Source organism: Paramormyrops kingsleyae, chromosome 24 (assembly GCF_048594095.1).
Source record: "Paramormyrops kingsleyae isolate MSU_618 chromosome 24, PKINGS_0.4, whole genome shotgun sequence".
NCBI classification, from domain to species: Eukaryota; Metazoa; Chordata; class Actinopteri; order Osteoglossiformes; family Mormyridae; genus Paramormyrops; species Paramormyrops kingsleyae.
This window is the reverse complement of record NC_132820.1, coordinates 11,695,549-11,711,155: the sequence shown is the minus strand read 5'-3', so window position 1 is coordinate 11,711,155 and position 15,607 is coordinate 11,695,549. Positions and strand designations below refer to the sequence as shown.

At 47.9% G+C, this 15,607-nt stretch overlaps 2 long non-coding RNA genes across 5 annotated transcripts in view; one reads left to right on the top strand and one right to left on the bottom strand.

Annotated features, from left to right (window-relative positions):
* LOC111860760 (uncharacterized) overlaps window positions 1-12,149 on the bottom strand; it is a 41,097-nt gene extending 28,948 nt beyond the window's left edge. For all 4 annotated transcript variants that reach the window (XR_011985229.1, XR_011985228.1, XR_011985227.1 and 1 more), the window contains exon 1: window positions 11,875-12,149. This is a non-coding gene — a long non-coding RNA (uncharacterized lncRNA). The remainder of the gene's footprint in view (window positions 1-11,874) is intronic.
* Window positions 547-8,996, top strand: LOC111860912 (uncharacterized). Its single transcript, XR_002842123.2, has 3 exons — window positions 547-930; window positions 1,980-2,109; window positions 8,723-8,996. It is a non-coding gene; the product is annotated as an uncharacterized lncRNA (long non-coding RNA).
* Window positions 12,150-15,607: the final 3,458 nt, after the last annotated feature.

The window sequence follows — 15,607 nt, the reverse complement described above, 5'->3', positions numbered from 1 at the left end:
TTTATACTGGATATTTAGGATGTAAAACCAGCCAGACGTCACTATTCTATAATACTTTGAAATAAGTGAAAAACAGCCCTCTTCTCTGTATTGTTGGGGCTATTTATATATAAACTAAATTGCAGCTGCTGCCAGTACCGGATTTTATTTTTTTAAAAACTATTAACATTCTTTATTTGATTAGTTTTGCATTTTTGTATTGAGACAACGTGGCCAAATTTGGAAATTACTATAATACTATTATACACATGACAATTTATATATATCAGGTATATCGGAGAAAAAAAATATTTTTTTAGACAGTAGATTTTTTTTTTTTTAAACAACTTAAAACCGTGCCTTAAATTCTATGTTTCCTAATTCTTTAATTCATTTTAATGAAATAAAAATACCGGCCACTGTATACTGAATAAGCATGAATGGATATTAAAAATGTATTTATGCCATTTTTTAACTAAATGAAAAAAAGTTCTAAACTAAATTTAAAACCATGGGAATATATCATAACTTAACAAACAAGCCCCTGCCTTAAAATAGCAATATTAAAATGTAATTTGCATTCTGAAATACTTCCAAAATCACAAGCAGGGTTGAAATGCCGCCCGAACATTCCTTTAGAAAGCTATAAAAAGGACTGTCAAATGTTTTTTCTTATTGTGTTATTTCTGGGCTGAAGTATTTAACGCGACCGATATTAAGGATTTTATGTTTACAGATAAAAGGGAATTTTCTTGTTAAATCCATGTTTTGTGAACTGTCAGGAAACGCGTTTTACTGGCGAAACCTGACAAGGATGCGTCGCAACTCGCCGCCGGAGGTCTGCCGAGGCAGGGTCGGAGCAGAGCGCCGGACCTTCTGCGAAACAACTGGGCTTTGAAAGTAGCCATCGGCACGGCGGACGGTGACGGCTGAGGGAGCCGACACAAAGAGGTGCCGACCGTCTTTAAAACCACACACACACACACACACACACACACACACACACACACGCACACCAGGGATATTACTAACGCGCTATAATTCCCCATAAAAAGGCAACGAACGAACCTTATTCATCCACTGTCATTTTATCATCAGCCAACGCTAATGTTTATTGTAGAGGTGCGTACAAAAGCCACGATAAAAAGGTACTTGATTGTTATTTCTGCCAAATATTTCGTTCCTTTATTTATAAGTAATAATTCAAATCATAATTCAAATTTAGGCCTATTATTTTATTTTAATTATCATGCCATCAAAATGTAGGCCTATTATTATTATTATTATTATTATTATTATTATTATTATATTGATAGTGGTAATAGCAGCAATAATAGCCTGACACGGGAAACTGATCAGTGTGTCCTTCCAAATAATATATAATGTTAATATCATCCACTAGGTCAAAAAATACACTTTTAGACAGAATAGCGACTATAAATAACTGACCAGGACAAAATCTTTAAAGAGCCACAGCACCGTTCACCCCGCCGACGTTGATATAAGCATGTGTATGTAACATTCACTGGACCGAATGAGTACGACTGCTTTCCACATCAGCCCCGAACCCCCACCCCCTAAACCACACGGTACTCCAACAGTATCGGCAGGGACATGTCCCTACCGTCCGTACAAAATCTGTGCCCCGAAAACGAGAGTAAATTACGGCGAAGGGAGGCACGCTGCTTATTTCTCACGCCGGCAAATCGGGGCTGCGCACGGCGTATCTGTGACCCTCCGACAGACCTCAAAAAGCCATCAGTGTAACGCAAATCAAGGACTTTTGTTCCGCCGCGGGGCATATGGCCACAGACGGGAAGGTGCTGAATGACGTTACCCTGGGTTACAGTCGGGGCCAGCAGCTCTAAGGAACCGCAGCGCCTGATTAATAACGTACGTTTGGATCAACTTATAAACCTGCATATCGGCTCCTTTTAGTCATGAGCCCGTCAGACACGCTGACCCACGCGACCCTTGTGTGACCCTGCATTATTCCCCAGAGAGCAGAGTCCCGCTGACGGGGGCGTGTTGAGACGCAGCGGTGACAGCCAGCTCTGTTCACCACCAGAAACGCACACGGTGCCACAAGAACCGCAGCAGCGCACAACGCAGCCCTGTCGTACGGCCCAGGTAAGAGTCCAACAGGAAGAGCACCCTTTGCTTAAAGACAGTAATATTATTAGGAACCTGGATGGTTTCAACTGAAACTTCCTGCTTACGGTGTCCAGACACCGTGATACATATTTCCCTTTTCAAGCTTGACAGTTTCCGGGTCTTCTCCTCTCTAGTCCTGTTTGTCTCCATGGGATGGATCTCCATTGCGTTTCCACGGTAGCGCCATTAGCCACGGCGTCGCGCACGTTGCCCATTTGGCTGAGGGCGGGATAACAATAAAACATTAGCAGTCTCGTTACGCTGTGAGGGTGCAGAGCCGGATTGGCCGAAACACGGCTCTCCCTGAAACCCCACAGCCGTGACATGTCCATGGGACAAAAAGGACGAAGCACTAGGGATGTTTCTTTGATTGCTGGCCACCTCATAATGGAGCATTTAATTACCTGAAAACAGGCAAATAGTCCCCATTTTGAATACGAGACATCCCGCTCGGTTAAGGGTTTGGCCAAACATGTCCTTCCCCAAAAAGCCCCCACCCCACACAAATTACGTCGCGACAGGACCACGGCTGGCTCTGCTCCAACAAACTTCAAAGGCCACAGCGCCACCCATAGGCCATGATGAGAATGACGAAGTTCAATTTTACTTACAAGGCTGATACTTGTTGGATTTGCTAAGCTTTGTCGTTTTTCACAAGGCTGGTATGTGCGCTGCTCTTTTTTTTTTTTTGGGGGGGGGGGGGGGAGTCGCTTGCAGAAACCACACACAAGCTGGTGGTGTATACCCAGTCTGTCTGTACCACCACATGCTTCACTCAGCACACTAGTTGGATTAAATATTCTACCACAAAATTAAACAGATTCACTGATAGCACAAGTAAATCTGGTATTCAAAGTAGCAATCTAAAATTAGTACCTAATTAAATTGTTAAAAAGTAGTCAAAGTTAGGTGTATACCTTATGTAAAGCCAAGGTGGAAGAATAATTGTATTATGGTCTGGAACTACAACTGAAAGATGAACAAAGAAAAGAAATTCTGATGTCACAGCAACGTAAGATAATCAGCCTGTTTATGTGCAGGACATCTACAAAGCCAATTAAGGAGACATTTAGCTCATATATAGGGACAGTAATCTGGGCAGGTATCATTTAATATTATGTGAGTTTCCATTTTACATCCATGACAGAGTCTGAAACAAGCCGATGGACAGCCATTTCGATGAAGTTTGGAGAAGCAGGGATGGTGACAGTGCAAACCACTTACTTTCACTCTGGAAGTAAGCATGCAAGTATCGGAGCATGCAAGTATCCCAAAACCCATTTTCTGCACTCTGAAGTTGAGGGTGCGAGTGTCCCAAAGCCATTTACCTATGCTCTGAAGCTGAGGTGCAAGTGTCCCAAAATGCTCTGAAGCTAAGGGCGTGAGTGTCGCAAAGTCATTTACCTGTGTGACTCTGATAAAAATGCCTTCAATTCTGACCTGCTCCAGCAAATCAAAACAGAGGGAAGCTTAACCAACAGGATAAGAATCAGGCAGAACTACCAAGCAGTATGACATGATATGGCCGCCCCTGCACATACAGTCAGACATACACAGAGGTGATTAACACGTGACATTCAGCATAATTGAATCCCACAGAACCAGACTGTTGTGACGGGACTATCCAGCGGGGCAAATCTCATTTACTGCCCCCTGACACATTCATACCCCAAACGGATTCCCCCCCCCCCCCCGTCCCCCGATCGCTTCCTGTCCCCAGGCCAAGTAAAGCCAAAATTCTGGAAGCAAATCATAATAAGACATTCAGAGACTCTGCATATAAGTGGAGGCCGACCATGACAGAACGGGACCGCAGCCTCCGGCCTGGTGACAGCCAGGCATTTTATTTAGGGTCGCCTGTCGCCGTGCCGACACTCGTCATAGTCCCACAGCATAACCCTCATAGGCTCCAGAATGAAGTCAGGCTACAGATGTAACCTATTAAAACCAGCACTACCACAAAACATTGGGCTCCTGTCCACTACAGCTTCACTGTTTCATCTGCCTTCATTTCGAGCCTCAAAATAGCAGTTTCCAAAAAGAGGAAAGATGGGGGGCAGAGCAGACAGACGAGGACGGACAGAGGGAGACATAGCAGACGGAGGTGGGGGGGGGGGGGGGGGTCCCTGGGCACTCGCCACTCAGCCCCGTGGGGTCACCCCCAGCCCTGAGGGGCAGATCCAGTTTGGGTGAGAACTTGCCCTCTCTCTGGCCCCCATTTCCATATGAATCACTGGGCAAACCCCCCCCCCCCCCCAGCCTGAGAAAGGCCTGAAAGGAGTGAAAGTCGTGCTTCCCAGCAAAACGGCCTTGCTTTTGGTGCTCATCTCGGCTAAACAGAGTCTAAACTGCGCCGCCCCCCCCCCCCGCAAACCACGCCCCGAGCTCAAGTCCCCAGCACACTGTAACCGAACAGCAGCGTTTCTCACAGTGCAACCGTCACCTGGCGAACAGATTTTTTTGATGCACAGAGCTGTCTGTCCATCCATTGTATCATGTGCAGACAGGAAACACACACACACACACAGACCCACACCTGTGCATACAGACCTTTGTGGGGACTGCCCATTCATTTCTATGGCCAAAACCATAATCCCAACAATGACGACCTTAACCACAAGTAACCAAACAAAATGCAAGTCTTTTGGCATTTTTAGTTTTTTTTTTTTTACTTCACAGATTTGTATAAAAGTGAGGTTATCCTTGTGGGGACCAAAAAAATGTAAAAAGTATGTGTAAAAAGTAAAATCAAATTACAGGAAATCTGGTCCCCACAATGTCATAATTCCAGAAAGTCACACACAGACACACCTATTTACCTTCTGCTTGAAGGACTTCACAGTGGAAAAACTCCTAAAATTCATACTTCCTCCAAGCGGGACAGGGAAATGACTGCCCCCTGTTTTTAGGGTTCCAGGACAGACACTTTAATACAGGATCCCATCTTTCTCACTGGGTGGGGGGGGGGGGGGGTCACCATACAGCCCCATCCCCACCCAGTGATGCAGGTGCTGGAAAACCCCAGGAAGTGGCCATGAATAAATGAAACAGAGGCTCATCTCGACCAGCATTGGGGGGCGTGACATATGTGACTCCACCCTCTGGAGGCGGGGCTATGCTCCACATCACCCTGAGTCATAGCCAGCTTGGGGGGCGTGACATATGTGACTCCACCCTCTGGAGGCGGGGCTATGCTCCACATCACCCTGAGTCATAGCCAGCTTGGGAATGTCAGTGCAGCCCCCATTAAGTGCCAGTTGATAACCACCACCTGCACCTACATCAGGACTTTAATCATGCCCAAACTGGGGGCACAAGAGGACCCCTCCCCCCTCCCTCGTGAGGATCAGCCCCAGGCCCTTTTTTTAAAAACTATCTCTGCACACTGTCATTTCATTCATGTCCCAGAAGCTGACATGGTGAACAGCAGGAATGGGCGACCATTTGTGACAGACGTGGAAACAGGTAGCGACATCATTTCCCAGGGGGGGCACACCTTCGTCCCTGTACCAACTGTACACAAGATGCAAGAGGTGTTGAGGGGATGTCCAAAAAATACCCAGAGAATACTCAAGAAATACTCAAAGAATGCTCAAGAAATGCTTATGGAATACACAAGAAATTCTCAATAAATACTCAAGAAATATTCAAAGGTGCGTCCAACACATTTTCAAAATCCAAATCAGGGCATCGTCTGAAGCACAGCCGTGAAGAGGCCACACCTTTTTTCCCATAAGCCCCCACCCAGACACATATCCATTACCTCATCCCCTATTTGTTTGACACGTATGATCCAGGGGCCTTTAGTGGTCCCTGTGGATACGACACCAGACTCGTCAATATAAAATCAGACGATGGATTACCCTGCACTCCAGGGTGCCGTGCAGCTGGGGGGGGCGTGTATTCCAGACCCCCCCCCCCCGCCATACACACACACACACTTATCGCATCTAAATCCAGCCCACATGACCCCTGCCATCCCATGCACACGCTTGGGGCCCTGAGCTGTGTGTGGGGTGGCCTTTGTCTGGATCTGAGGGCCCGGTCAGCTACCCCCCCCCCCCCCAAGAATAGCCACCACCCACCCCTATAATTGCCTCTAGGGGGGGTGGTTCTCCAATAAATCATTGTTCATTTCCAAAACAGAAAAGTAGATTTCAATTTACTCAGTATTCCATTAGAATTGCCACTCTGTGTTTTATCTGTTACGAAAGACTATGAAGGGGTATTTATTAAAGATGCTAGGTCAGCGGCCGTTATGTTAGCTGGGAGATAAAGGAGATCAGTATGACGTCGTACACTGACATCAGCACAGAATAGCCAGCGTTGCCATGGACACACACACAGCGTTGGCAAAGCATCAGTGTTTACTCTGGTATGATCAGTGGGCTCCTAATGACTATACTGAGATTTAATGTTTCACTCTTTTCTTCCCTGGTCTAGAAATGGCCATCTAATCCTATAATAAGTTTCCCTTTTAGAACACAAGGGTCACGCCCCTTGGAGGGGGTTGCAGGCAGTGCACATCTTCGACGTTCCCTGGATTTCATCTCCACAGCAACGATTGAACCGGAGTTATGTCGGACGCGGATCACAAACACAAAATTCATCACTTCACATTAAGTAACAATCCACTTAAATGTAATAATGTAAATACAATAACAGATTAAATGGTTATAATAGAACCATTTGTGTAAGTAAGTATAAAACATGTTTCATTTGAAAGAAGAAATTATATAATTTAACCAGCATTTTAGGAGTTTTGCACCACCATATTATAAAGGTGCGGGAAGGTTTATTCGGACCAATGATGTTGAGCGATGTTAGGGATATGCTAATGCATAATGCTAACAACGGGCACACATGCTAATGGATAATGTTAACAACAGGAACACATGCTAACGGCTAATGTTAACAATGGGCACACATGCTAACGGCTAATGCTAACAACGGGCACACATGCTAATGGATAATGTTGACAAAAGGCACACATGCTAACGGCTAATGTTAACAACGGGCACACATGCTAATGGCTAACGTTAAACAACTCTCACACACAAAGCCTTAGACCCCTCAATATGCCAACACAGGAACCACCGCAGGTTAAACACCCCCCCCCCCCCCCCCCCCATTAAGAGATTCCTCTGAGGACAATAGGAGGGTTAACTCATCTGTGGGGCTGCCTGGGGGGGACATCATCTCCCATTAAATATTTACTTAGGCCTGCTGTGTTCATAGCAACTGTGCCACTGTCACCCCAGCCTGTCCTCACAGACAGATGCACGTGAGGACACAGAAAAACAAACAAACAAAGTAATTAACACACTAATTCTATATAAAAAGCAAAGTCTATATAAAAACAACGTCTCAGCAAAGCAGCCTGCTTTACCGGCCCAATTGCTGGCCGAATTTAGGTTAACTGCTTCGCCAAAGGGCACAAAAGCAGAACCCCTCATGGAAACTAGAGGCTTTGAGAAGATGCTCTTATCGTTGCAGAAAACAACGCCCCCTGCAGGGCCGTCATAAAAGCATTACATTACACAGAACACATATCCTACTCTTAAGAAACCAAAAGATTCCCCTGCAGTCAACAATGGTTTCGCCCACAGGAAGTGACGTCACAATGAGCAGTACCCTCCAGTGGAACATCCCAAACTGGATGATAGGGGGGAGCAGCCAAGCCAATGATTGTGTGTTTTTTAACCCCTACCCAGATACCAGTTTTTAACCACATGCAAAGACATGCCAACGGCACGCCACCATCACGCAATCGCCATGCAATCAGCTGCTAGCGTCTCCACAGAAAGTCCTCCAGCCCCTGTCGAGCTGCACACGGGGCTAAAATAGGACGCCGGCTAATTCACTCCACATAAACACAGGTCCTCTGGGACCTGCCTCCATTCTGCTTATGGGTTTAATCCCCCTACCATGCTGTCTGGTGTGGCAGACCACCTGCCAAAGGTGTAGTGGGGGTGGAATGTACCAATATTGGGGAGCGGGGGGGTTGAAAATCACATAGCTGGGGCGTTGGAGGCCCGTGATGACGTTTACAACAGGGGGGAGCTGGAAAAGCACACTAAGAAACATGGAATGTAGGTAAACACGCGTGTGGAAGGCTCACGTCTCTCACATGCAACAGCACATGCTTCACTCAGGCATACAAATAATAAGTCTGTGTTCTGGGACAGTCCAGTCACTTCCTGTAAAATGCCTGTGTCTATTTCCACATTTTTCAGTGCTAAAAATAATAATGATTAAATACCTTTCGAGTTAAAACTTATAGCTGTTTAAGTAAACAGATATAAATACCTTTCAGTCAACTTTATGTGCCAATCAACATTAATTTTATTACTTCATAATCAGTATGTCTGTTTTTATGTGTTTTATGTGTTTATATATTTCGATAATTGGTCAAATTAACATATATACAGGTACAGGATTCAGCAGCAAAAAATATATTAAGATTTAATATAAATTCAAATATTTACCAGTGAAGTCTGGGCAGCTTTAAATAATTACTGATATTCAGGCATTTAAACGACTAAAAGTACTATTTTTACTCACAAACTTTTACTTTTCTGTTGACCAGATTTGCAGGGAGGGACACATTTGATCCAGCACGATACATGGGTGAGACTCAGCCCTGGCACGTGACAGATAAACCATCAGAGACCCCGCCCCCTTCACAGCTGAAAATGATGACTTACAGCTCACACAAATAATTCCATTCATTCTTTAAATCCAAGGTCAGTTTTAAAAGGACTTTTTGAAATGATTATTTTTACATATATCAGTAAAAATCTACGGAATGCAAGCAAATGTCATCCAGCGCCGGCTTGATTGGAAGATGGCCCGGTGCTCCTGCTCCTCCTCCCCCCCCCCCCACGCCATTTTGGTAATTCCCTAAAAACACTGGTGCTCTCTCCCAGTGCAGCGGCTGCATTGTGCCGGTTGCTGGTTCACCATCAGCAGCTCCTGCCAGGAAGCCACACCTGAAGACCGCAGCCTTTCCTTGGCCCCGTCGCTCAGGCTTCAGGGGCTGTGGCCCCCGCAGCCTCCTTGGTCCCCCTGTCAGAGAACAGCCCCCTCCCCCCTCCCACACCCAACCGTCGAATCTTTATCTGGCTGGCACAAAACCACATGCTTTATGTTCAGGATGCCATTGCGCCAACTTCCTTCTTTCTCGTGTAGATAATGCGAGAGACTGCAGCCTTATGGAAAGGTGACGGGTGGGGTATTTTTAGGGCGGGGGGGGGGGGGGGGCAATGCTGACAATGGTTTGCAAAATCAGAGCACGCGGCCCGATATTCCAGCGACACATCCCATAATATAGGCCGGCTGTTTCTCTGTGAACGGCAACATGGCCACGGAACTGGAGACGCAGGCGGACCAGAGTGACCCACATATACTGCCTGCTTTTAGGATAACCATGACCTACATAGAGGGGAGGAGCATCGGCGTGGCCTCTCCTGCTCCTTCTCCAAAGCCTTCCAGCCTCTCAGCACCCTGGGATGCTGTGCTGGACCTCGGCCGGCTCCCACGGTCCAGACCGGCGTCCGGTTCACCTCTGAAGTCCTGCCGCGACCCAGTCAGAGGTCGCTTCTGCCCTCGGATATTCATTCAGGTTTTAGCTGATTAACTCATAGGCCCAAAAGCTACAGCGTCAATCAGGACAGGTGACATTATTTCGTGGGGCTATTTTCATCTTCCAGCAGCCCTGGATGCGGCAGGGGGGGGCAGGGGGGGGGGGTAAATTCAGGGCGGGAGAAGGATGGGAGGTTTAGACCAGAAAGACATCGACAGAGCAGGAAAGGAGCCGCATGTCAGGCTCCAGCAGAGCCTGAATAAGCAGCCGCTGAAATGAACCCTAATCCTGTTAGAAAAACTCACGCATGCCACTGGATCAAGTGAGTAAATGTTAAGTGTTTCTAGTCAAGCGTACTAGTTCTGTGTTACATATTTTACCGGCAAACTGCTCAAAGGCACAGATCCAGTGGGATTTAATCCCTTAACAGCATTAAGAGGGAGCAGGACCCCCAAGTGATCAGTAGCCAATCACATGGAAGCTCAGCCAGCTCCCAGAACCCTGTCACCTGACCAGGAGTCACATGACTAACTGTCCAATTGTAACACAAGTAGCTACTTGACCAGATAAACAACAATGACCTCACATTTATAACCAAAAACCAGAGGGTAATGCAGAAAAAGTATGACTGAAACACTGCGGTACATTATCCTGGATTTTTTCAAATGTGAAGCATATTTGAAGACACTAATGTTTTGAAAATTTGAACACAAACCTGGAATGAAACAAATAACCACATTCTAACAGCTATTTTTTTAATGATGTGATGGTCCTACAGTCCATTATTATTTTATTTTATTTTATTATTTTCTTACAGGCAAAGCAATTCAGTCTTTTATATTTTGTTTTATGTTTAATTTTTAGAGAACAGAAAAATATAATAATAATAATAATAATAATAATAATAATAATAGGATAATAATAGACTAAATAGAGTGAGGTTTTGCTTTTCTGACTAAATTGAAATGCCAGGCACAGTAACTTCCCGGTTATTTCAATAACGCGTTTCTGGAAATATGAAACCAAGCCGGAGAGATTCCGTCTCGGCCAGAGCGCTGCTGTCTGAAAGCTTTTATCCTGCATGTCTTCAGATTAGACATTTCACTATATTCTCCTCACATTTGCAAGCCTCAAACAAATATGATTGAATTAGCGCATGTATCTAACTGAATATAGTTCTCTATCGTCCATCTGTTTTGCTTTTTTTGAGGAAGAATTAAAAACTGAGCAACTTCTTAAAAATAACAGACAGCATTCAGACACTTGGCAAAAGACCCTCAAGAAATAACTTTGAAAACAAAATGTGTTCAGAGCCACTTCCGCATGAAGATGCTTTAAAACATTGCCTGGCCTTACGAGCAGCGGTCGTTCAGAGCCTCACGCACGGGTTACAGGTGCTCCGTCCAAGTCTGGAGTGTTTCACACATCATTTAAGGTCTCTGACGATTCCCCAGAACACCGTTCCAAACATTGTCTCGCTCTGCCGGCCGTAAAGCATCACTCCACGCTCAATCGCGCCTTCAGCACAGCAAGCAGAACGTGAAGGGCGACCGAACGGATATTATCGCGCCATGAGGAACCCGTCCCACGTTAGCACGGACCCGACATGCTCCATGCTCAAAAAGTGCATCTTTAAAAACACGAGCGGAACATTCCAGAATTTCCCAGTTCCTGTTAATCTCCACTTTCCCGGGATTTATCTGCCCAGATACAGGCTGAGGGTAAAATCACTGGGGGGGGGGGGGGGGAGGGTGGAGAGGTGTGACCATAATGCATCGGGCTGCCCGCTGTGTGTTTAGGCTGTTTCCACGACGATCCGCCGCACGGTCGCACCTCTGCACACATCTGGTGTGAAGCGGTGGACAGCTGACGGGACCCCCGCCCCCCGGACATCCCACCCTCAGGTCATGACCCCCCCATCTCGCCAGGAATTCAGAAAGCACAAAGCCCTCCTTTCAGTGTGACATGCCCCCCCCCCCCCCCGTCCCACAAGAGAAGAGCCGGCGGTGGCAGCGGGATTCTGCCGTAATGGCGGCGGTGGGACAGGTGCTGGAGCGCCCAGGGGATCCCAAACTCGGAGCGGGGGTGGGATGGGATGAGAAGCAGGCGGATGAAAAGGATAATAAGAGCAGCACGGAGGGGGGGTGGTTACTCACCACGGCTGGACCCCCAGCAAAGGAGCGCTTTCCCCGTGTTCTCCTGGCCGCGGCGCGATCCGGCCGCGCTGCTCCGCACATCCTCCTCGCAGGCGGCACGGAAACTTAGTGCTGCTGAAATGAGCTGCCCCCCCCCCCCCCCTCCAGATGGGCCCCCTCCCTGGAGAGGCACTGTAACTGGCTGTCAGGATGTCCGCCGCCGGCACGGCGAGGGGGGGGGGGGTGGGATTAACAAAAGCGCAGAGTCCCACACACGGGTCGCACCAGCAGGTTCACTTTCCCGGCACTCTGGCCTTAGACTGGGGGGGGGGGGTGTTCAGGGGGTAGGAGGGGCTGGGGCTGAGCGCATAGGCCCCTCCCTCCATGCACCCCTCACAGGGCACTGGAATGCAAAAGGCCCAGCTTTGAGAGGCCCTTCTTGGGGTGGGGGGTGGGGGACGCGTGTGTGTCTGTGTGTGAGACCATATCATGTGCTCTGGAACTGGGGGGGGTTTGGTTGGGGGGCAGATCGCCGGGAGCGATATTAGACTGGCCACAATATCATCACCAGTTACTTAATGCCGTCGTCGTGGTTACTATAAACCTCACTGTCCTGCTGTAACCCTAACCCATGGGCTTGTTTGGGGCCCCATTCAGGATCAGAACCCTCCTCGGGCCCCCCAGCTCTCCTGGGACCTAAACCCAGAGCCTCCTGACGCCTCCCAAACCAACCCCCCCTCCCCCCGAGCCCATGATGAAATATTACTGTAACTCTCCTAGATACCAGGATACTCAGACACCGAGATATTTAACATATTTCACAGTTCACTAATATTAAAATGCCAGGTTATATAATACCACGCAGATAATTACTGATATCGCCGCATATAAGAATGGAAAAGAAAGACATTTTATATGAAAAGGTTGGTATTTGGAGATGCGAAAAGTGTCAGCTGTGGAATGAGTCCTTTAGCCGGAGTTCGTCTATTAAACATAATCTTAAAGACCAGCTAGAAATAGAGTGATCCCCCCCCCCCCCCCCCAGGAAAATGTGAGCAAACTGTAGCTAGTTACCGTGATGGGCCACTCTACTGGAACTGGTAACTAGTTACCGACAGAAAGAGACCCGTACGGTAAGAACGGCTCTCGGCATAAACTCCGCAAGGCGGGAGGAGCAGCGTCCTCCAAGGAAACACACTCGCTGACCTCAGTCGCTGGAAAAAAAAGAGCAGGAGCGAGAAGAGAAAGAGAGAAGCTGGTGTTTGTTTTGTCTCCAGTCCAGAATGAGGCCCATACATCCTGGCACTAAACACATCCCCGCTCTACTCCCAACAGCCATTCGTGTGGTTCAGGGATTCCAGGCTCATTCGAATCCGTCGAATGGAAACTACACCAATCATGGTGAGTGTCGTTAATCGCGACACGCCCCTACAGAGACATTCACCGGGGGTCCTCGTATGGAGTGCGGTTCGGGCATCTCCCGGACGCCTAAAATCCAAGGGCTCCGCGGCGTGCTTTCATAGACAGGAGCATAACATCGTACGTCGTGACACATTGCTCTATACGGACCGAGAGCGGTGCGGTCTGCCTAAGCAAAAGCACGACCGGAGACTGACCCTCCCTTGTATCGACCGGAGAGCCTAAACTCAAATCTGCTCAAAGGGAGTGCAGTTTAATACGGTTTGATCAGCAAAGGCCCACAGCCAACATCTCCAGAACCGGAGTGGCCTGTCAGGACAAATCGGTATAGAAAGAGCGCAGCGGATGAAGCCAAGTTGAAGCGACGGCCTCGACCCAAAGCAAACATATTAAACATAACAGAGTCTGTTTGGAGTCTCTGTATCTGGTTCCCTGCTTCAAAGGATCGCTGTCAAATACGGCCCCAGTATAACGGAAAGCATGTGTGTTTGAAGCAGCGGTAATTAATGCGGCTCATGTCGCAGTCTGGCCACGTACCGACGGCCATTGCTCTTTGGGGGGGGGGTTCGACTTTCCAGAAACGCGACGGCGAAATTAAGACGAACGTCACGTACATCATTCTGAAGAGGTAGAGGAGGTTTCTTGAGGACAACCTCATAAATACCTCCGACGCAAGTTACCCAGTCACCCTGCCAAATGGCTCAGGGCTCCGACATAAAGCCGAACGTGCAAAAAAGAAAAAAAACACTGGCCGGCGTATCGTCTCTCTGTAAGTTTTATTCTGATATATTGAGAGGGGGGGAACTGACTATAAACGACCTTAAATGAGGATTTACCGCCGTGTGGTTTTAATGAGCCAGGCCCCAGAGTCTGGTACATGCCCGCTCCCTGCGATGGCTTCCACTGCGATGTCTTCATGCCAAAAATGGCACACTGGAATCACCGGACCCCAGGCCCCCAAGCAGAGCCCAGCGGGTGACCGTGGACCCCAGACAATTGTTCAAGTCACACCTGACACGGCACCCTCTTCTGCTCAGGAAAGGAACTGCCATGTAACCAGTAAGAAAAGAGCCTTACCTGACCTGCACTGGGGAAAACATGCCGTGTAGCTCATCTCAGGACAGCCCAATTTCACAGCTTGGTCACGCCTGGAGCTAGTGTAGCACACCTCACAAACGTTTAAAGGACATTCCTTGAGTTTCCTAAGTATCCATGCGGAACGTTGACTTTTTATGAAAATACTGCTCAATATATATTTCGAGTCAGTTAAAGGGAAGCCATTTATTTTTGGACGAGAAAAGGAAAACAACATTAAGACTGGCCATAAAACACCAGCCACATAAACACTTTAAAAGGAGAAGCTGATTTATGTGTCATTAAGCCTTAACTGGAATGCATTCTGAGAACAGCGTCGACTCACGGAAAGTACAGGTTTGCGGCTGCAGAGCTGTAACTGAATCAGCCTCCCCGACGTGAACGGATTCTCAGAAACCTTAATTTATGAGCTGGAGGGCAGGCAGACATTTCTGGCGCAGGGTTGATCTGGTGAATGTTGTTCTGTCACTCAGACAGAACCAGCTCTCCTGCTAAGTCGAGCTTAGAGGTCCAGCTCACAGTCCACAGACCCTCAGGCCGCCGACGGGTCGCTGGTGTGCGTCACCATGGCAGGGAAACCCGATGTTCAATCAGAAAATCACCCATGATGCAACACTGACAGGGCCCTTTTGTAACATATCCACAATTTGGCTACATTTCTTTCCGTCTCCAGATCTGTTTAAATACGATGGAATAAGGTCTGACGTCCAGTTTCATCAGCCGTGGGTTTCACCTCTGTACACGTCTGGAATGGAGGGAGGATACTTCGCTCTGGGGGGGGGGGGGGGGGGCAAAACGCAGCCCCCCAACATCTTGACACCTTCAGGGCAGTCCAGCCCGGTCCGGTCCGTGGTCCAGCTCTCCTCCGCTCCATTTGTGTAGACAGAACCTAAGCTGGCAGCCCCCCCCCACAAACCCACCTCCCCAGCACCTCCAAAATCAGATCAAACACTGCATGACGACAGACGGTGGATAGAAGGGGAGGCGGAGGGGGGGGCAGAAAGGACACGATAGGGGGGCATTAATGGGACGGCTGGTGCTGACCCCCACTAGACGAATGAGGCTGTCGCACCACCACGCGAGCAAATGAATTAAAAACGAAAAAAGGAGCAGAGGACTAGGAGGACGTGTGCAGCCAGGGTGAAGGTGCCGTTAGCCAAGCTGCCCTGATCCCGCCCTGCGCGATAATTAGCCAGCAGCTAATCTAAAAAGCCATTTAGACAACAAAAATTCATTACGA